We start from the raw sequence: 22,648 nt of genomic DNA, 5'->3' as shown, positions 1-22,648 counted from the left end.
CGGCGATGATTTGGTCACTACGATGGTCATTATGCTCTGTTTTCTCGCACTTAGTTCGTATAAGAAGCTCTTAATTCCGGTCTGCCCTGGCACCTATGTGCGTATATATAGGGAAAAATGTAGGTGTACAGTTGATGTGTTCAAATTGTTTAAGGATTCGTGTATGATCACAAATCCACACGCTATATTTGTTCTTTGTAGAACAAACAAATATTATTATTTATAGATGAACTATGAATTATATTTGAACAATTATATCTGTATCTTATGCTGACTAGCAAAAGAGCGTGTGCGTTGTGACGAGAGAAAATAATGAATACCACATGCCCCTAACTCAATAATGATGACTAAAAAACCCAATAGGGCAATACCTGTTATTTCAACACACATGGTGTCCCATCTGTGTTGCCGCTTGTCCTCCTTCCCTCACTCGTCGGCACTGGCCTCAGTGCTCACACAATCACAAGCATTTAAATGTGCTCAATCCTAAAGTGTCTCTCTGTCTCTCTCAACATAAGATGACAAATCTGCTTTCTTTTTTTCGCTACAAGGTTTTGGCGAGGCGAGCATGTGTGGCTATAGATTGTTTCTTTCGCCTCCAATCTGATTTTGTTGAGGTGTTCATTTTCAATCCGGATCGACATAGCTAAAAAAAGACGGACCATGCGCTATTTCTTAAGGTTACATCCTAAATAGCATTTGAAAAATGGTTAACAGGTAAAATAAAACCATATTTAGATTCTGCACATTTTTCTAATGAAATTTCATATATGATATGTTGAAGTCCGAGTTAGACTTTAAAAGGTATGGATTTTAATAAACATTTGATATGGACTACGAGTTGATTAACCCAAATATAAGGGGGCTTTCTACAAACTGTAAAATGTTTCCCTGGACTAATTGAAACCTAGTCTACAGGTTGATTTCAAGAACAATAGGGAGTCTTATGCAAGAAAAGAGCGACAAGAGGGCATAAGAGTTTTCCTCTCTATTAGTACTTATAGAAAAGCAAATACCCGACCATTGGCTAGGTGGACCCTTCTAATTTAAGGTATCAACTAATGTTTTGGACTAAAATAACTTGTTTAAATCATTGTTTATGGTTTACTAACCTATGTAAAGCCTTCATATGCCACGATCAACAGGGACATAACGCAAGTGGTATTTCCATAGTCCATGAATGCGTACAAACTCTCCTACTATATTTTGTTATTTCTAGCACTAAATATTATATCTGCTATTTTTTGTTTTGTGTTGTAACCCAAAATAGAACGCTTGATGATCTAAATTTCAACCATGTGTGTCAAAACTTAAAAGCATAAAGTTAATGTGAAAAATATAAATCACTAGTAGAAAACAGGCCTTTCGTTCGGTCCATTAGTCCCGGTCTGGCTTTGGACCCAGACTAGTAGTGTGGCTCGGGTATTTCATCGAAAACCTCATGTGCATAGGAGGTGAGCTAGAGCACCACAAAGCCCTTCCCTCGCCGGCCAGAAAAAAAACAGAGGAGTGGAGTGCTCTGCTCGCGGGCGAGGGGTATATATAGCCACCTCATTGGTCACGGTTCGTGGATAGAACCGGGACGAAAGGCCACCCTTTGGTCCCGGTTCCAGCCACGAACTGGGACCAATGGATGTGGGCCAGGTGCGAGGCCCATTGGTCCTGGTTCGTGTCTGAAACTGGGACAAAAGGGTCCAGACAAACCGGGATGAATGCCCCACGAGGCACGGCCGCCCCCCTTGGCGCAAGAACCGGGACCCATGAGTCCCGGTTCGTGACTGAACCGGGACTAATGGGCTGGCCAGGCCTTAACCAAAGCCCTGTTTTCTACTAGTGTAACTACCGCCTCTATAAGGCGCCTCTTCAGAGTGTATATATATCTTGAGAATCAATGAAATCAGTAGCCTTTCTTTCATTCAATCACTTCCACTATCAACACTTTCTACACACAGGACCGCTAGCCAAGAAGGCAAAATACAATCAAGACTCGGTAGCTGTACGAGCAGTGTAGTAGCTAGTGCATACTAGCATAACAGGCCAACACAGCTCGTATGTGTACTAGGTCCTATTAATTGTCTGAAGACAAGAAGAGGTAATAACGATCACATGATCTTACCAAGCGCACGACTCTTTGAACAAGACAGCACATGTTCCATGCAACCCGCCAAGGTTTTTATTTGATGAAAATGAGCACGGAAAGGATGGACGTACTTCTCGACTTTGAGGAACGTAACGAGTTTACAAAACATCGTCAAATTAGCTACTTGTGCACGTGTCTGCCAGAAATTTCAGTTCCTTTCACTTCACACACATTTCGAATTATATGTTTAGTTTTCTAGAGTAGTGGAGTATATACTTTTCGACCCAGCGGTAAGCTCGGATAAGGTTTTACAGTGTCCGACAGAATACACTTGGCAAAAAGTCCGACACTCCATAAAGACGTCTATTCTAGTGGTGATCACTCAAGCAAATATGTTTAGTGGTTTTTAACCATGCACTGATAGATTCTCGTGAGAAAGTTCACCCAATTTTCTTGCATATATACCACCATGGGAACGCCCATCAGCTATGGGTTAAGGTGCATTTAATTTCAAGTTAGTCTTTGTATCTAATTTCAAGTTGGTCTAACGGATGCAATCGCAAACAGGCGTGGCTTGGTATCTCAATGAATGGGGAGTACTGTTTGTAGTCCAAAGTAGCATGACAGGACAGTACTGCTCCTACGTCTACCAGTTATGGCTTGGTAGCTCAATGAACGGGGAGCCCAATGAAAGGGGAGTACTGTTGCTAGTCTGCATTAGCATGACAGGACAGGACTGCTCGTACGTCTACTAGATATGGCTTGGTAGCTCAATGAATAGGGAGTACTGTTGCTAGTCTGAATTAGCATGACAGAACAGTACTGCTCGTACGTGTACTAGGTATTACTAGTCATCAACCCATGAGTTTGCACGGCCTAGCAATAGAAAAAGAGACCGATGCTAATTAAACTGTAAATAACTTTGGTGTTACTAATGTTCTTAACAAGAATATAGAAAGAAATACTTTGTAAATATTAATATCCAAACAGATGAATTGCATGAACCGCTGAGAAAAGGGTAGCTATAATTTTACACTTATCCATAGGAAAAATAGCTATAATTTTACACTTAGTTCTTGGCGGTAATGACTAAGATACATAAGAAAATGAGTTGAATGACAACGGGTGTCTGAATAACCTTTACAACCTATTAAGTACAATACTATATGCATGATTTCTCGATCACAAACAAATATTATTCAGTCAAAATTAATGTGGTGGACTGAGAACCTTAGACGATGCGAAGATCAACTCGCATGGTAATTCAAGAAAAACATAGTTGCACTCACGAATTAGTGACGCCGGACATGTAACCAGAATGGGAGCAACTGGAAAAAAAATGCGCCTTCTTAAAGATGGGTGAAGCACTTGTTAACATTTTCTCAGTTAATAGGTGAAACAATTAATTGCATGAACAGCTGAAAAACGGGTCATTATGTGGAATAACTTACATGTAGTTAATGCATAGATAAAATGGCAGGCTAGCAACCTTCTGAAAATAACAATTGCATACATCATTTTAACTCTGCCCTTAGAAATAATTTACTAATATTCGACCACACCGACACTGACATATTTCTCTGGCAACGAGAATATAAACTGAGATCCATCGAGAGAGGAATCATTTCAGACCTATATAAATTGAGAATCAAATCAGACATGAAAGATCATGCTTATTTTTACTTTGGTTAATTACTCAGCTCCAATAATGTCTTTAAGAAATAAATTTACCATAAGCACTTTGCTGATAATATTTAATGCGATAAAATTCCAGCGTTATAGTACATGATGTCCAGAGCAACATTAGGGGGGAAACACTCTTCTCCCTTCTTTCAGTGAAATCGAATAGATAACATAGAAAACATAGTATTTAATTTGAACATGATTGTTGCCAGTTACTCTAATTAGTTTAGTCGTGAACATAAATTACTATCATTGGAAAATATATAGAGGTGTACAAAGTTCTTGATTTTTTTTTCTTTGGTAAATTTGGTAATTGGAAAAATTCAGCCTATACATGGCCGCATTAACCACAGTCCTAATGCCACACTAAAGTTTTCTCACATGCAAAAAATTATTTTTCTGTGTATACACCTAGCTCGAACCTTTGTGTATAATTCAGCAACGCTACCATCTTTGTGGATATTAATTTTATTCTGCACTCCACCTGATATAAATATTCTGAAGTAAATTCAAGAACTGATTCTCAGTACTATATATTTAAAAACCCAGGAAAATGATAAGAAATAACAGTAAGACTAATATTCCGCCAAAATTCTAAAATGAGCACACCAATTTATATTGGAAGATGGAAACATCACCTTCAATCCTTACCCTCTTATTGTTCTTGTGTATATTTGGCATGAACTACTCTATAGAACAACGATTAAGCTGACCGTGTTATTGTCTGAACATTAGCCTCTGGAACGTAGATGCACTTCAAAATATCAGCCGATATACCGATATATCGGCCGATTTATCACTTATCGGGGTAAGACCGATAAGATAAGTGAATATCCCCGTCATTTACCGGTCTGGCCGATATATTGGTCTAACAACTGATATATCACCGATATTTGCCGATACTCGCCAATTTTCACTGATAAATCTACGGGATGCAACAGATTTAGCTCTTGGTTTTTTATTTTCTCCGAGCTTTTGTAGTGTGATACCTGGCTGATGCCTTCTATTTGTGTAGATGGCTACTTCCGGTACATCTGAGGTCGCTTATTAGGAATACTCATGACATGGCTTACGGCTTTGCCATTTTGATTGATCCTGATGATAGAAAAACCTGAGATTTAGAAGAAAAAAACCTTGCCAATAAATAATTGATCGATAAAATTGATAAATCAGCCAATAAAACAATTTATCTCTTATCTTGGGTCGAGTGATAAGTTTACGAGAAGCGATATCCTGAACATTGGATGCACATACACATTAAATACTTCCGAAGTTTTTATTTTTCATCATTAAACTCGTGAACTAAGAGCTGTAGTATCATAATCAACATATTTTACTTGGATATTCAGTATGATTGCTGTCCATAGCCCATTATGAAGGACTAGGTACTAATGACTGAATAACATTCCATCTCTTGAAAATTCACAAAGGCAGTGCAACATCAAGGAGTTCGTGGTGCATACACAGATTATGCCCACGCTGAACTTGCTTCGCTAGTACAACACATAGTAGATGCATCTTGAATAATCGAGTCAGGAAACCAAGAAACGCTTAAGGCTGCAAGGAAATCAAGAATCGCAATCCAACGACAATTAATAAGAGGATAAACCTGAAACGATCAAATAATTCTAATCACCTGAAGTAGATATTCAGTTATCAAACTGGAAAATAGAATGATTTGTTTGAAATGGTCTGGTCGTTCCTAGTGGTCTCTTTTTTGTTGTTGCATACCGGATAATGGAGTTTGAAAACTGGCGATTAAATCTTGGTCCGTCGTGTGTTTGTTGGATTTTCCTTACGGTAGAAATAGTAGAGCGAAGTGTCATAGAGCAGAGAACTTACTACTGGATCAGACGGTCAACACGAAAGAGGTGACGCTTCGAGAAGATGAAACATCAACCTCTAGATGCAAGCACCACAGAGATCTAGGGCATGATGCTTGAAATAGATGAAGGCGTGATCGAGGGAATGATTCTTCGCTGCACTCTTTTTTCTTTCTTGCAATTTCTTATTCTTTTTGAGAGATCGCAGCCTATACATGAATCCATATGGCTCTGTGTGGGTTTTCTTTCCATTTGCGTTTTTTTTCTTTTTGTCACAGATCGCAGCCTATACATGAATCCATAAGGCTCTGCGTGGGTTTTCCGTCCCTTTGCGTTTTTCCCTTTTTGTGAGAGTCGCAACCTTTTATATCCCATGATGCTCTGTGTTTTTATTTTGACTGAGAGATCTAATGGATAACTTTGACTATTCTTTTAGAATTAACGATGTGCTTTCAATGGTGCTTCCAATTAGTAAATATAAGATTAATGGTGAATGTGGGAAGACTTGATTAACTATCACATGATCCTTCCAGACGTACACTTTTTTGAAGAAGGTAAATTTCCTATTCAAGCGAACCGGGACGTGTGATGGGTAGGATCCAAGGTTATTATTTAATGATAATTTTTCGACAAAGGGAATATATTAATATCGCAAAGATATCAGTTACACCAGGCCTCTGTACCAATAAGATGACAAAGACATCAAGGATACACGCAGCCAAAAGCGAAAAAAAGACCCCGCCACAGTGATGAATCACTAGCATCAGCAGCACTCTAATTAACCACCACCGAATACAATACCCTGAATACATAAGAGGTTCTTCAAAATTAGTGCCTCTAAGAAGGAAACAATGCACAAGCTTTGTCGTTGCCCGATCAAAGATCTTGGGTTTACACCCTTGAGAAAGTCAGAGTTCACCCAAGAAACACTGCCTTCAACAAAGTCATTGCCAGGTACAACCAATAAAGACCCGACATTGGATTTTCACCCTGGGAATCAAGACTCAGTACTCGAGAGCACCACAAAAAATGCAGCCCTCTAGTGTTGCCTCCCCCGCTTGCCGAGGCTGCAGTTGCAAGTCACCATACACCTGGCACACAGTCTTCATCGCATCCAATACATCCTTCCGACAAAGCTACAAGACCTCCAATCACAACCACCATGACTTTCTCCACCTCTATCAATGACTTGGGAATCTTGACTTAGACATGTCTCATGGCACCGATAAGAAAGTGAAGCTTCATTGCGCGCCCATTTGAAGCCGTGCTAGATGATAGTATGTGCGCACGTGACCGGAGCCTTTCCAATCTAGATATCTAGGGGTAAATATGCCAATCCGTATAGATCTCCGACGGAGAAGACTAGAACTCGTCAGCAGCCAGATCCAAGAGGTTGATATGCGACAGAAAGAGGACTAGTCAGAAGAAGAGCGCTAGGGCCAAACCACCATTATTAAGCCGAAGCCAGCAGCCCCCACATCGCCTTCCTCTCGATCCAGACCTGGCCTCCCGCCGCCGCCGACCCACGCCGCCGCAAGAACACTGCAGCCCCATCGCCACCGCCCCGCAGATCCAGCTGCCGCCAGCCGTGGACCATGGCCACACACGGGAGCACGCCCCAGGGAGGAGAGAGGCGCTTCAGGGGAGCACCCCGCCGCCACCGTCCCCGGCCTTTCCCGGGCTTCGCCGGCGAGTCCCCTTGCAGTGGCGAGACAAGGAGATCAGGGGAGCAGGGCTCCTGGTGGCAGCGCTAACTATTGCCCCCGTGTCGGAGAACGCAGCGACACGGCGATTTTTTTTCCGTGAGAGTATGTGGATTTCCATTATTTAATGATAATGAGGGTGGGAAAGCTAGACGTGTTTCTCACTTTTGAGGAAAATAGCGAGCCACAAAGAGTGCCTTAATTAGTTTACAACTTGTGCATTTGTGCGAGGAATTCAGATCCTTTCACGGCCGCACACATTTTTGCTCTTTCCTACAAAAGTATATATTTTCTGTTCCTAGACTCAACTATAGGCTCACATATTTCTTTTTTCTAATTGCATGGAAATATGGCCATGCGTTACAAAGATGAAACTTCTTTACGGTCGGCATATTCTCTGAATTATGTTGATAATACTTGTGTCATTTTTATATAGTAGAACGGTGATGTTCACCTTCATTGATATTACCATCATCGAGCAAAACTCCCGCGACAATCATATTTTTTACACAGTACAGACGCAAACGCTCATACATACATGCATACACCCACCCCTATGAATGCACGAACGCACTACCTACCCCTATGAGCATATCCAAGTGACTAAGCAGGCACATCATCTTGAGATTGATGAAGTCGCCACAGATATCTTCGTAGTTGGCACGAACTCCCCATATTGAATGCACATTACCGGCCGGAAGGTCTGAAATAAATCCATGAAAATACGAGCACAGGTGTCAAGTCTAGGACTTCAACTCTGGTGGGCTGGGGATACTACTGTCCTCCTAAGCATCCAACCACAGATTGGTTCGCTACTCCCACAACATCTGGATGGTGCTCGATCTGCAGCTTTGAGGAGGCCATGCCTTCCTTGACTCTAACCGCGTGGACCGAAACGTTGCGACCGGAACATACATATTCAATTTGGTTTAACACTAATCGAGTTTAACATATACATGTCGGGTCCTCAGTGCAGATCAGCTGTTCTTGTATTATTATTTTTATTACTTCTATGGATCATATGCCAACTTTTGTATATAGAAGCTAGAATCAGAACCAGAGGGGTTTTAGCTAACCAACTTCTTAATAATCTGGGGAATCCCGTAGTACATTGTTGGCAGGTAAAAGGTGTGGTAGCACCCGGGGGGTGCCGACCCCCTTTATTGGTTCCGTTGAGCCTTGCTCTTTGCGAAGCCCATGAACTTCTTCTTGTCGATGTTAGGCTTGGAAACGAGGGAACCATCATTGCCGGCGAGCACCCTGTACTTGTCCTTCCTGGTGAAGCTGGTGCACTCATACGTGAGCGTGGAGGCAATGAGTCTCTGGATGTAGTTGGCCACCTCATGGCTGGTCTTGCCGCCCTTGCAGGTGAGCTCGTGTGGGACCTTGTCGAGGAAGGTGACCATGTAGCCCGGGCTTGGGTTCATGAAGAAGTAGAAGGGGTCCAGCCCCTTCCACCCCCGCGCCGTCGTGCCATGAAACATGCTCATCTGGGTCTCCATCGCGACCGGCACGATCTCGTCAGTCAACTCCGCGAACAAGGCCGAGAACGCAGCAGGAATGGCTCCCGGCACGTCGTGCCCTCGGGACAGACTACAAGGTCGCCCTCCTTGAGCAGGCGCCGGATCATCGCCGCGTCCACCGCGCGGTCACGGGTCAGCCGCGCCGTTCGGATCGGCGACAGTATCTCCGACAGCCGTGATACCTGTACATCCGGTTGTTTATCAACACGTGACGTGACCAATTAATGGAGTGACTGCTATCCAGTAGTTGCATATGTACATACGGAGTAGGTGACGGCGGTGATCGGCCGGCCGAGGGCCGTGGAAAGGAAGATTGGATCGAGGAGAGTGCGGTGGGAGCAGACGAAGAGCACGCCGGTCTGGCCGGACTCGAGGCATGCTGGTGGTGGCTGGTTGCCCTTGATGGTGACGCGGACTCCGAGAGCAGTGAAGGCGTGGTACACCATGCGCATCGGCAGGAGCGAGCCCGCGGCGATACGGAGGAAGGAGAGCAGGAGCCCGATGGGAAACCAGAGCAAGGTGAGCAGCGCGAGCGCCGGCGACGGCCTGTGGACGATCCGGCCATCGTGGAAGATCACCGTCTTCGGCAGGTTTTCCTGCGGCACGGGCTTCATCTTCGGCGTCGGGGGCACCATGTACCGCTCCTTGCACAGCCGCATGAACGGAAAGTCCGACTTGCTGTCACCGAGGCCAATCTCCGGCATTGCGTTGCCGAACGCTTGACGCAGCGCATCGGCCTTGTTGTCGCCGACGAGCACGCCAGGGGAGCAGACGAGCCCAGTCACCCTACGGCCCCAGACCACGAGCTCAGTGCCGAGCACGACATCGCTGCCGATGTAGTCCTTCAGGAAGGCTTCCACCATGATCCTTGGGTTCGCGGTGAGCACGAACCGGCGTCCGCACGCCGAGAACACACGCCACGACTCCGGGTGGAGGTCGGAACAGTAGAACTTGGGCAGCACCGCGCGTGCCACAGACTCGACGTCATCGACCTTGGCGCCGGCCATGGACCCGAAGATGAGCACCTGTATGCCCGCCGACTCGGACACGAACAAGTAGAGGAGCCCTGCGAGTGGAGCCAGCAGGAGGAGCAACAGGAGCCGGAGTACGCCGCCGGTCTCGAAAGCCATGTGCGCGAAGTACGGGAAAGAGCTCCGGTCGCACAGCAGTGTGCCGTCCAGGTCTGCCACCACCGTGTCCCCGCTCCGGTCCACAGACGAGCACTTCTCCACCGTCGGGAACGGTGAGCCCGTCATCTTGGTTGTCTCCACCATCGATTCCAGCTCCATCGTCTCGCCGGGTGCCCGAGCTATAAGCTACGGTCGCACGGTAGCTCAGTGTGTTTCTTGTGTAGTAGTACAACTTAGTTTGCATCAGAGTTTCACGCACTTTTCCGTGGCGAAACCAAGGCAAGCACCAGCTCAAAAGACGAATGGGAATCATTTAGGATGTGTGCTTATATAGTGTGTGTATAAAATACTAGCAAATATGCCGGTGCGTTGCAGCGGGAAGAAAATTGAGTAGGGATGTATTAAAAAATTCTAAACAACCCAATGAGATAAAATAATGGAACCCCAATTCCGAGCACAGTAGGACCAGGCCCCGGAGGGAATCCAGGTTGGGTGCAGCCAACTCCGTTAGCTCCGAGCTGTTCGAACGCCGAGAGCCCTATTGGGCACTCGGTGGTGGTCGCACCGATCGATTCGACGTGTACCAACCGCTAATCGACCTCGCAGGCCGACCATTTTCGCAGGTGGAGGCAGTGGCGGAGACAGCGGGGACCAGCAGGGGCCTGGCCCCCCCCTAACATCAAGGATTTGTAGTTAATTTACTGATGACCAGTGCAGAATTCATGGTTATTTGCTGCTAAAAGCATGTCTTTATATGATTTGGCCCTCTCTAACCTGCCTCAACATCCCTCGCCCCCCCTAATACAAATTTTCTGGCTCCGCCACTGGGTGAAGGGGCAGGAGAATCGCCGGAAGTGATAGGCCAAGCTTCCGTGGTGGCTCATGGGGTCGTAGCAGACTTGTCGGCATGTGGGAACGAAAGACGGGCTGGCGGAGGGGCCGGGATTGGTCAACATCTGGTGGCGGAGCTGGGGTGGCCAACGGAGTGGAGGCGTTGTCCGACGGCGAGTGTCGAACGACGTTGAGGTTTAGGTGGGCTGGGTCGGCCGCGTTGAACTTTTAGTTTGGGCGGTGGGGGCTTTCGCCGCATCGTTTTTTTATTTTAGGGAAGCTGATAATGGTGATGCAAACCAGGATCACTCGCAGCAATTTTTGTATCAAGACATAAAACTTTTGTATCATCATATGGGCCATTAAAGGTGTATCAATTTTTAAAGCATGGCTACGCTTTTAGGGCTCATTGCCTTTGTTACGCTCTCTGTTAGAATTGTCTACAGATATAGCCTGCCTGTTGGAGGTGCTCCTTTGTTATACTCCCTCGTCTTTTTTCATTTATTAATAGAGAGAGCATTTTATATTAAACCCATGCACGGTCCCGTCTAATTTGAGCTAGCCACGATATATGCGTGCATGTCCTACTTTCATTATAAATGCAATGAAATTCTGTTTAGTGGTTAGCATTTTATGTGGTTGGGGGTTAGCTGTTTACGAATCGAAGCATCGTCGTGTAGATCAGAGGGGCATGGAAGAGAGGAGATTAGAGAGGAGCTTACTCGAGGTTGAAGAAGACACCACGTAAAAGCCTAATAGTAAAACAAGGCAACCAATCAGCCCGTTCCCTTCCCGCACGGGCTTGGTTGGGCCTCCAACTAAACACGCCGCAAGAGAACCACCTTCACCGTTGCTGCCCAAAATTGCTGTATAAATACCACCTCCTCGGCTGGATCCAGACTCACACCAGAAAGACGCGCACGTTTCCTAACGCACACACCATGGGCGTGGCCATGATTTGGATGGTGGCCGCCGGCGTGACCGCCGCGCTGGCCTTGTCGTGGGTCGTTAGCGCTCTGTCGCGGTTCGTGTGGAGGCCCCGCGCCATAACCCGGGCGTTCCGGGCGCAGGGCGTGCGCGGGCCAGGCTACCGGTTCCGCAACATCCGCGAGATAAAGCGTCTGCTCGTTCAGAGCGCAGGGCTCGTGCTCGACGTCGGCTGCCATGACTATGGCGCCCTGGTGCAGCCCTACTTTCGCAAATGGATGGCCCAATACGGTACGTCATAATTGCCACGCCCACGACTTTGGGCGGCGATTAATTTCCTGTATCTCGCACGCAAAACCATTCATCCGCTGTGTGCACTGGTGTGCAGGACGGACGTTCGTCTCGTGGCCTGGGGAGAGGCCGGAATTGTTCATGGGGGACGTGGACATGGTGAAGCAGGTGCTCTCCGACCGCACGGGGCTGTTTCCAAAGAATCCCGTGAACGATCACTTCACCCGCTTGCTTGGTAAGGGGCTCATCCTCATCGACGGCGACGAGTGGAAGCGACACCGGAAGGTCGTCCATCCAGTCTTCAATGTCGACAAGCTAAAGGTACGTAGTAATAATAATATAAATGAGCCAAGATCGACTCTGCACTTCACAACAGCCGCCACTCAGCACTTCTCCTAAGGTTTTAATAAGAACAAAATATCACGACCTCCTGAGACACGTACGTGCCCAATTGATTTATTTTCTTCACTAGCAAAAATATAGGATTAAGCACAAAGAGATTTTTTGTCTGAAAAATACCATTTTTGTATGGTCTCCTGTGGACGCAGGTACTTGCGTTTATATTTCATCAGTATTTTTTGTCATACATGTCATAGGTATTGGTCCCTGTTTCATCATTTTTTATATCTTGTCAAACATGTTTTTTAGTTTTTTTTGTCGTGCATGCCTCCTTTTTACGTTTTGCCATGCATGTCCTCTCTTTCTTCTTCTTATATATAGGAGAATAGCGCAACGTCTCATCTTTATCGAGTCTCCTCTGCATTTTCTCTTTTATTTGTTTTATAGCGGACATCCCATCTTTATTGGGTTCTTCTTTTTTTTTTCTTGTCATGCATGTCCTTATTTATTGGGTGTCCCTAGCAAATTTATCTTCAATTTCATGTCCAATCTAGATTTTGCTGAAATGTTCGTCCCCAATTCGAATCACTATTGGTATGAAAGAAAGGCGGATAATGCATTATTGATTAAGATTGCACCCTAGATAGTATTTTTCTTTTAAATTGTTAACATGTCAAATAACATCATATTTAGATTCTACTTTTTCTAATCAAAATTCATATATAACATGTTAAGTTTGGAGTTATGGTTTAGAAGATATGAGTATTTAAAAAAAACATTAGATATCTACTGCTGGTTTAATGTCAGAAAAATCAGGATTTTTTTTATAAAATAGCATGACGGACTAAGAATACCTATTTCTTTTATTAGTAGGTATAAAGGTATAGATATATTAAAAAAGGGTGTGGCTAGATGTGGTGTTTGTGGGAGCATCTACATTCCGCGGGCACGCCTTATATTTTGTCTTCCACACTCGCGTCCCTCATATCCAAAAAAATTATGCAACACTACGTAAAACACATGATCAAAACGCATTTCATCAGATCAGCCAGACAAAAGGAACATAATTCATCGGAGTTCAACGACGAACAATGCAAATCCATAGAACAAACTACTTACGTAACATAGATAAAATATAAACAGAACAGGGAAGGGCGGAGAAAATCACCATTTCCTCGCCGGCCCCTTCCCCTTCCGGTCGTTGGCGCGGCTATGCCCCTCCTCTGTGTAGGTCTTGGTGTGCGCAGGCGCGTCATCGTCGGAGCTGAAGGTGAAGCCGTCCGTTAGATATGACATGACCGAGAGCCTGCGGAGCAGGCGGTCCTGCTCCTTCGCATGGCGGCTGCCTTGGCCTTCGCCACCGCCTTCTTTCTTACCTTGCGCTCCGACAACTCGGTGGTCAGCCAGAGCGCCTTGGCATTCTTGCAGTGGAGGCGCCGCACATCTGTCTCCGCCGTTGTGAGAGAGCGGCAGAGGACAGACACGAGGAGCGCTGCCTTAAGATCGACCGTCGCGCGGACATCGACTCAGACGCCATTGCCCTCTACCTTGCCCACTGCCGCTCGCGCCGGGCTGCTCGTGCCTCTGACTTGGGCGTCCGAGTTCTCGCCGGCCACGACATGTGCACGAGGACCCAGCGGTGGCCGGGCACCACCTCCGGAGCTGAGGATGGTGGTGATGGGTGGCGTAACTGGAGGAGCGGAGCGGAGTGGCCGGAGCTGCACGCCGGGCGGGATCGCCGGGCCTCGGGTGCTGATGAAGTGGATCCGCCGCTGCCGGATCCTCCTTGGTCGATGATAAAATGCCTCAATGCGATGCAGAGGGTGATCTCCTCCACATCGTCGGGCTCCGCTTCACGCAGAAGGCTAGCCCAGTCGTCGTCGGAGCCGGATTCCCCACCAGAGGCAGCACTGCTTCGGTCACGGGCCGCCAGATGCGTTTGGAGAGGATCCGAAGTGGAGTGGACGAAGAGGGAGTCAAGTGAAGTTCAGATTGACTGCGGTCTAAGGTTTTCCTGGCAGCCGTGGGCCAGGCTGGGCCAAGCCGACATGGCGGACGCGCCCGGACACGCCCAAACCGCCCCATGTCCGCCCCATATTTGGGCTGGATATGAGGGGTGCCGGTCAGTCCGTGCATTTGAGGCACATTTGAGGCACTCGGGTGGGTTGATTTTGTGACAGATTTAGAGCGCCCGGCTATAGATGCACTGAGTCCCTCAGCTCACATTAGTATAGGATTATTTTTCCTGTAGTTTATTGTTTTTTCTTCATTTTTTCATAAAAATACTCTTTTATTATTATTTTGTCTCAAATTCCTTTATTGCATTTCTTATTTTTCTGAGAGTGAAGTGCATCCTAGGTACTCGAACTATTTTGCTGGTGTCACGTAGGTCCTCAAGCCATGAAAAGTGCCATCCAGGTCCTCAAAAATCCTTAAAGTGTAATAAGTGTTTATATATGTGATACCCCTGAAATAGTTCAAGGACCTACGTGACACCTTTGAAATAGTTTGAGGACCAGGATAACACACATATTGCACTCTGAGGACCCAGATGACAATATTCATAGTACGAGGACCTACATGACACCTCCAAAATAGTTCAAGGACCTATAATGCACTTTACTCTTTTTATGACTACCTAAATGCAGTTGCGCGCATCGAGCAGCGTGCAACCATAGTTGCGTGCAACTATACTTGCCACAGACATATACAGTTGCATATAGCCAGCGGGCGTGCTATGGTAGTTGCACGCCGGTGGATGCGCAAGGCTGACAAGGGATGTTGTGGTTCCATATAGATGGGTCGTGTGCAACTGTAGTTATGCTCGGCCGGCAAGCATGCAACTATAGTTGCACGCAGACCGGCGAGCGCGTAACTTTAGTTGCATGTGTTAAAAGACAAAAATGAAAGCCAACAAAAGGAATGAAAAATCAATCAAACAAAAAGAAAAAATACATATGAATCTCTGTGATATCTAGTTTCCGTCAGTTTGAAAACTAGCAAGTCCATTAACAAAGAAACAATTAAAATTTGTGAGATACAAATTATACTAGTAGCTAGATTTATGGTGTTTATTTAGCAATCTACTAACATATTTCTCTTAGAATTAGCGATTAAATTAATTCATCTAATGTAGACCATGTAAAATCCTCCACATCAACTAGTTTAGAAACTAGGAAGTATGTCTTAGGTGTGGGACTTCTCTGACTCATTGCATGTGCGACGAGGTTTGGCTCGACAGATGCTGGCTATCACGGTGTCGGATTGTGTTGAGTCCATGTTGTCGGACTGGGAAGCAAAGTTGGAAAAGAAAATTGGTCAGGTGGAGATTGATGTTACTTGCCAGTTCGAGGAGGTTGCGGCCGAGGTGATCTCACACGTGGCATTTGGGAGAGACCACAAAGAGGCCAAGGAAGTCTATCTGGCGCAGAGAGAGCTCCAATTTCTTGCCTTCTCTAGTATATTCAATGTTTTCAACCTCATCCCGGCATTCAGGTACATATTCAACATATGCATTTTTTATGTATACTCCCCCTCCTCTTAGTTTCAAATCAACATGCAATATACAATTTCACTAAGCACCATTTTATGAAAGTATGTTTCTGAAATTAACCAGGTACCTTCCTACCAAAAGTAACTTAAAGATGCATGCACTTGAGAAAGAGGTGAGGAGCGTCCTCATCAATATCATAAACAATCGGCTCAACTGCAAGGAGACCATGGGATACGGGAACGACATGCTTGGAATAATCATGAATACATGCGCGCTAGAGCACGCACACAACCCACTCATGAGTATGGACGAGATCATAGAAGAGTGCAAGACCTTCTACTTAGCAGGCCATGAGACCACCACACAGTTGCTCACCTGGACCATGTTCTTGTTAAGCACACACTCAGAGTGGCAAGAGAATCTCAGGGAGGAGGTGATGAGAGAGTGTGGCAGGGAAATCCCTACTGCTGACGTGGTCAACAATATGAAACTGGTCAACATGTTCATTCTAGAAACACTTAGGCTATATGGCCCTGTCACAAACATCTAGAGGAAAGCAGACACTGATATTGAGCTCGGAGGCATTAGGGTACCGGAAGGCACAATTCTATCGACCCCAATCAAGACGATACACCGTGACAAGGAGCTCTGGGGCAAGGATGCTGAAGATTTCAAACCTCAAAGGTTCGAGAACGGGGCGAGCAGGGCTGCAAAGCACCCCTATGCATTTCTACCTTTCTCTATGGGGCCAAGGGCTTGCATTGGGCAGAACTTTACCATGATTGAGGTGAAGGTTGTATTCGCAACGATACTGCAGAGGTTCTCAGTCTCTCTCTCCCCCAAGTATGTCCATGTGCCGATGGATGTATTCACGATACGCCCGCGATACGGGCTTCAAGTGGTCCTCAAGAGCTTGCAGATGTAGAGTTGTGCTCGTATCAGAAATATTTGCTACCCAACGTGTGGACTGTACCACGCAACATTCAACTCAATCTACGCTTGGTGAGTAATAATTCCCTTATTTTGTCATCTTCATTGTACTACACCATACCTCACACTTAAATAAATTTCCCATTTAATGTATAGAAGATGATAGGTATTGTCATGTAGTTAGGCGCGAATGCACAATCCTTCTAGTTCTAGAGAAAAACTGGATCTTTTGCCACAGACCTAAGCTATGTGAAATACTCCCTCCATTTCATAATATAGTGTTCATTGGTTTTCTAAAAAGTTGAGGTTTATAAACTTTGACCAATTTTAGAGAGAAATTTTCCATACATCAAATTTCCACACGGTGGCAGCAATGAAGGTCTTCATTTCCGTAACTGCAATGACCTTGTGCAGCCATATCCATGGGCCCAAGAACTTGTGAGATGGCACGTACCTCATGTTATTGACATCTTTCGAGACCCACCTATCTAGGTTATAGTCGATGTAGTCTTTAACCCACACACCCGCCATTCTTCCCAAGGAGTGGAGAGAAATAAAAATGGTGCCACCGCCATGGTCCTCATAGCCGCTTGGTATTATATCATCTATGGCTATCGTCTCTCACAAGAGAGTACAAGAGAGTTCCCGACGGGTACAACCTGAGAATCTTGTATGAGGGTTCTATCAAATATATTTGAGATTTCGTCTCACCTCGCTAAAAAATGATCATGGTACACATGCTAATATCTACTTTGCGTGATGCAATGGGCGAGAGTTCGTAGCGAGTGATTGACATGATGTTAGGGTTATGGGCAAGGTTATAGAAGATCCATGCATGTGAGGGTCATTCCAACAGTATCCCTTGCAGCAATCACATAGCTAATGACCATCGTACAAATCAAGTCAACAAGAGTAGTCTGGGTCTTCGAGGAAGGAGGGCATAATAGCCACACCTTGTTGTCCTTGACATTACCAACATGACCTTTGTTGATCTTCCTCTACTCTGACATCTCCTTGAAAAACTCGCATACATCCATGCGTGCCATGTGGACCTTTCTCTCGGGACTGTTGTTTAGATGCCTCACCCACTTCCAATAATAAGTTGGCATCCTGAGCGAGAAAGAGCCCACTTCCACAACCATGTCTAAGGTGACCGCTACGTCCATGGGCGGCATGTCCAAGGATAGGTGGCCAAGTTCCATGCCGAAGAGAGGCGTCACACTGATCGAACATAAACCTCAACACCAGTTCTTGAATGTTGCTACTCCCACAGGAGTTGTTGGATTTCCCCGAGGAGGAAGGGTGATGTAGCACGGCAGCAGATACTATTTCCCATAGTTAAGAACCATGGTTTATCGAACTAGTAGGAGTCATGAATCTAACAATTTAGCTATACCTGCACACAAACAACTAATTTACTTGCACCCAACGAAGGCAAGCGGGTCGTCACTCCCCTTGTTCTTGCTAGTTACAAGATTAAAAGAAATTAGTGATTGGGAAAAGCGGCAAAACATTAACAAAAGGTAAAGAGAAATTGTAGGAGTTTTTGTATTGATGGAAAATAGAGTCGGGGTGCCATAAGTTCACTATAGGCATCTCTCCAAAAAAACATATAGTAGCATGGTGGACAAATTACTGTTAGGTAATTGGCAGAATAGCGCAAATTATAACTATATATGATCATTCATGGCATAATTGCATATAGGCATTAAGTCCATGACAAGTAGACCATTAATCCAACTACATCTGCTACTATTACTCCACCCCAAGACCGCTATCCAACATGCATGCTACTATTACTCTACCCCAAGACCGCTATCCAATATGCATCTCAAAGTATTAACTTAATAATAAATAGAGTATAGCAAAAAGCAACATGACATATCGGGATGCTTCGTTCCGGGTAAACCTGCAAGCTTAAAAAATCCACAAATTTCATCCACATGTCTTAAATGCACATCGGGATGCTTCGTTCCATCTTCTGCAAAAGGATTAGCTAGCTGATATTCTATCATACCGGAAGGAATTTCATAACTAATATTTTAAGTAGGTGTCGTAGGTTGAGGGGCAACTCTTTGTGTTTCCGGTCAAGGTGAAGATACCCCGAACAAACCCCTCATAGGATTGTTTTCCAGAGTAACAAGTGACAATAAGTTTTAGCACGTAATATAAATTTTTCCTTACCGATTTCCACTTACCAAGAGCGCTTCACTCCCAAGCAACGGCGCCAGAAAAGAGTCTTGATGACCCACAAGTATAGGGGATCAATCGTAGTCCTTTCGATAAGTAAGAGTGTCAAACCCAGTGGCGTATCCATTATACTGAGACTGTATTACTCCATAGTCTATAGACCATAAGCAATTACTCTATCTTTTCAGTCTGCTCACACTTTCAGTGTCACAGATTTGTTGTAAAAATCCGCTATCCTTGAACTCTGATTAATCATCTTTGCGGATTGCAGTGAAAACTAATATACAATCATCCTCCTAACTCCCACCTCATTAAGTATGTCGCTTAGTGACGCATCTTAAGTCACAGGGCTTTCTTGTTACTCCCTCTGGTCCCTTTTAGTCCGCATATAAGTTTTGTCCGAAGTCAAAATATCTCTACCTTCACTAAACTTATAGAAAATAGTATTAACATTCACAATGTCAAATCAACATTGTTAGATTCATTATGAAATGTAGTTTCATAGTATATATATTTGGTATTGTAGATGCTGATACTTTTTAATATAAACTTGGCCAAACTTTGCAAAATTTGACTTGACACAAATCTAATATGCAGAGTAAAAAGGACCGGAGGAAGTACTTAATTGCACAGACCCAACACTTGTTCTCTCTCTCTCTCTCTCTCTCTCTCTCTCTCTCTCTCTCTCTATATATATATATATATATATATATATATATATATATATATATATATATAATTGCCCACAAACTTGATAGTGCTGCTCAATGCATCATGGGCAGACCACTAACAGACAGTATGCTACCACTTATCATATTTTAATTCTATCTCTTTTTGTTTAGATCTATGGTAGAATGTGATTACTAGGTTCGGTTGGTGGACATGGAACAAGATATCTATGGCCCTAACTCAAAGAAGGCGCATTCAAATATTTATGTTCTTCTTGTGTCAAAGCGCGCCTATATTTCTCAACAAATTTATTAAATCTTTTAGTTGCCACCGGAAATGACTATTTGAATGGTGACTGCCTTGTCAATCTTAATACTATACTATTGAGTGGTGACTGTCGTGTGATGTTTTCATCCGTATGTCTAAATAAAACATTATAGTTGAATGTGACTCCGCCGACTGCTAACAAAGCAACGAACATGAATGCAGCCGCGCAATTATTGAGCAGATTGTCTTGAACTCGCGTGCATCCCACCAGCATTCGTCCGGCGGCTAACATGCGCCATGCATGCATCTAATGCGTGTCACACCCACAGAGTACGTGCAAGATATACCTGATTACTATAGCTATGCATTTTCGTGCCCATGATTGATCTGTGCCTTTCTGGTAATCTAGCCTTGCAATGTTTTGGTTGGAGTGGCTGCTATGAAACATCTATGCAATCTAGGCAGCATTGTCTTTGGCCTAGTATCAATCATACGAAGATAATGCTAAAACTTGTTACAAGAAAGCATTGTCGTACTCGAACTATGACGTAAAACCTACATATTCCATTAAACTAATAAATCAGGCAAAACATTGATTACTAACTAAACTACAAGACCTGAAAAATAGCAACACAAAGGTACATTTTAGTTATGAATGCTAGCTACCAGGAATTTGTTGTTTAAATTGATTTTTAATTTTGTCACATACTCTATCAGGTTTACAGGAATATATATATGATGTTTTTGATATTCAGCCGACGTTAGAAGTCAATTTGACGCCTAGTTTTGCCTCCTACGTATATGCATAATGTTCGGTCATAGATATTTTTATTTAGGGCTAGTTTGGTTACTACACTGGACACCACGCCTGAAGAATATTGCTGACTAGGAATATTCTTTTTCGTGCCTGGTCAGGCAAGCTAGGCAGAGATGTGTTTGGTTCCTACCTGGACTAGTGTACTCGTATTAAGGAATAAATGTCCGCACAAAAACTAAAGAGAGTCCTAATGGTTGGCACAAGTCCCTATACTTGTATTAGAGGCCAGACAGCTATTAGCTAGTGCGCAGGCCCAGGAATTTGGAAGCTTGGTAGGCTAATGAAGATGCCTGGTTATCTAGGCCCGGGCACTACGATCTTTTCCAGGAACTAAAGAAACACCTCCTAGGCAGATCACATGCATGCTACAGGCCAGGCTTGAAACAACGAGGACGCAAACCAAACTGATCCTTAGAGCTTTCTAGGGCCACAACACATAGTCTTTTCCTATTCTTTTTCCTCACATCCTCACCATGGGTTCGAGTGTAGGCTGCCTGGTAGTTGTCCTTTATTTCTCTTATTTTTCCCCGCTTAGACCCGTGGCCATCTAAATAGGAGTTAGCTCACCCTCGCGAGGCCAAATTTATATTCATGGCGCAATGTGATTGCTAGCTTCGTTTGGCAGATATGGAGGATTATCCTGTCAACTTAAAGGAGGCCCTTACAAATACTTTATGTTCCTCTTGTGTCTGAATGCAACTAAATTTTCAAAGGTAGTAACACATTAAATTACTCACGTACAATTAATTAGCATGGTACAAAGTGTGCAGGCATGCAGGGAGGTGAGACGTGTCTATCTAATCTAATGGTAATTTGTTAAGTCTGACTGTCCTGTGACGTTTTCGTCCATATATATTATCCTGTAATAATACATTGTAGTTGAAGGTGACTCCTACCGGCTGCTAAAAATGGAGTATGAATGCACGCATGGATGTTGAACTAGTGGGGCAGAACATAAAGATGTCATGGCCTGTATACTAAAAATGATTCAACCGTCTGCTAACATTCCCAGTGAAGAGCAGATCTTAAAGTCGATCTAGTGGACGCCGCACCGAATTCCCAGTACGCACAAGATCATATACCGGATTCCTCCGGCTGCTACTTGACGGTGAGAAACGTGGAAGCATGCATGCGTTGAGTGGTCACAACTACGTAAAGATAGGCCTGATTGTCATACTCACGATGGTATGTGCCTTATACTGTTCCAGCTGGTGCGGCTGCTATGAAAAGTGGATGCAATCTAGATGATGTTGTCTCAATCATATATATAAAGATAACAATAACACATGTGGCAAGAGAAGCAGTGCACAAAGCACACCGCGTACATGTCCTTTTCTTTGTAGCCTGTTTGCGATCTCATAAGTGCCACACGTCCAAACAGAAATAAACCCATCTACTCGGCCTATGCTGAGAAACTGGCACATTGCATTAGGCTGATAAACCAGACAAAAGAACGGTTACCAAACGAAATACAAGATCCAGAAAATTCTCTACTAAACGATAGATGAAGTAATTTTCACAAACACAACCATGACAGACATGCAAAATAGGAACCAGTACCAAATTACCTGCACAACGGCTTCATCTTAGAGAAAACTAAAACTTTTAAATTCCTGCCCCAATAGTTTTGTAGGTGACAAAATCTGCTAAATTGAGGGTGAAGAAAAGCCCCGTCATGGTTACGCCATGTGATACGTCTCCAACGTATCTATAATTTTTGATTGGTCCATGCTATATTATCTATTGTTTTGGACTATATTGTGCTTTATTTTCCACTTTTATATTACTTTTGGGACTAACCTATTAACCGGAGGCCCAGCCCAGAATTGCTGTTTTTTTGCCTATTTCAGTGTTTCGAAGAAACGGAATATCAAACAGAGTCCAAACGGAATGAAATCTTCGGGAAAGTGATTTTCTCATCAGATAAGACCCAGGAGACTTGGACCCTCCGT

At 44.4% G+C, this 22,648-nt stretch overlaps 2 pseudogenes; one reads left to right on the top strand and one right to left on the bottom strand.

Moving 5' to 3' along the window:
- Positions 1-8,449: 8,449 nt before the first annotated feature.
- LOC119366695 lies at positions 8,450-10,068 on the bottom strand (annotated as a pseudogene).
- Positions 10,069-11,714: 1,646 nt separating this feature from the next.
- Positions 11,715-16,748, top strand: LOC119366737 (annotated as a pseudogene).
- Positions 16,749-22,648: the final 5,900 nt, after the last annotated feature.

This window comes from Triticum dicoccoides, chromosome 2B (genome assembly GCF_002162155.2).
Source record: "Triticum dicoccoides isolate Atlit2015 ecotype Zavitan chromosome 2B, WEW_v2.0, whole genome shotgun sequence".
Classification (NCBI taxonomy): domain Eukaryota; kingdom Viridiplantae; phylum Streptophyta; class Magnoliopsida; order Poales; family Poaceae; genus Triticum; species Triticum dicoccoides.
The sequence above is the reverse complement of the archived record's forward strand: the minus strand, read 5'-3'. Positions and strand labels throughout refer to the sequence as shown.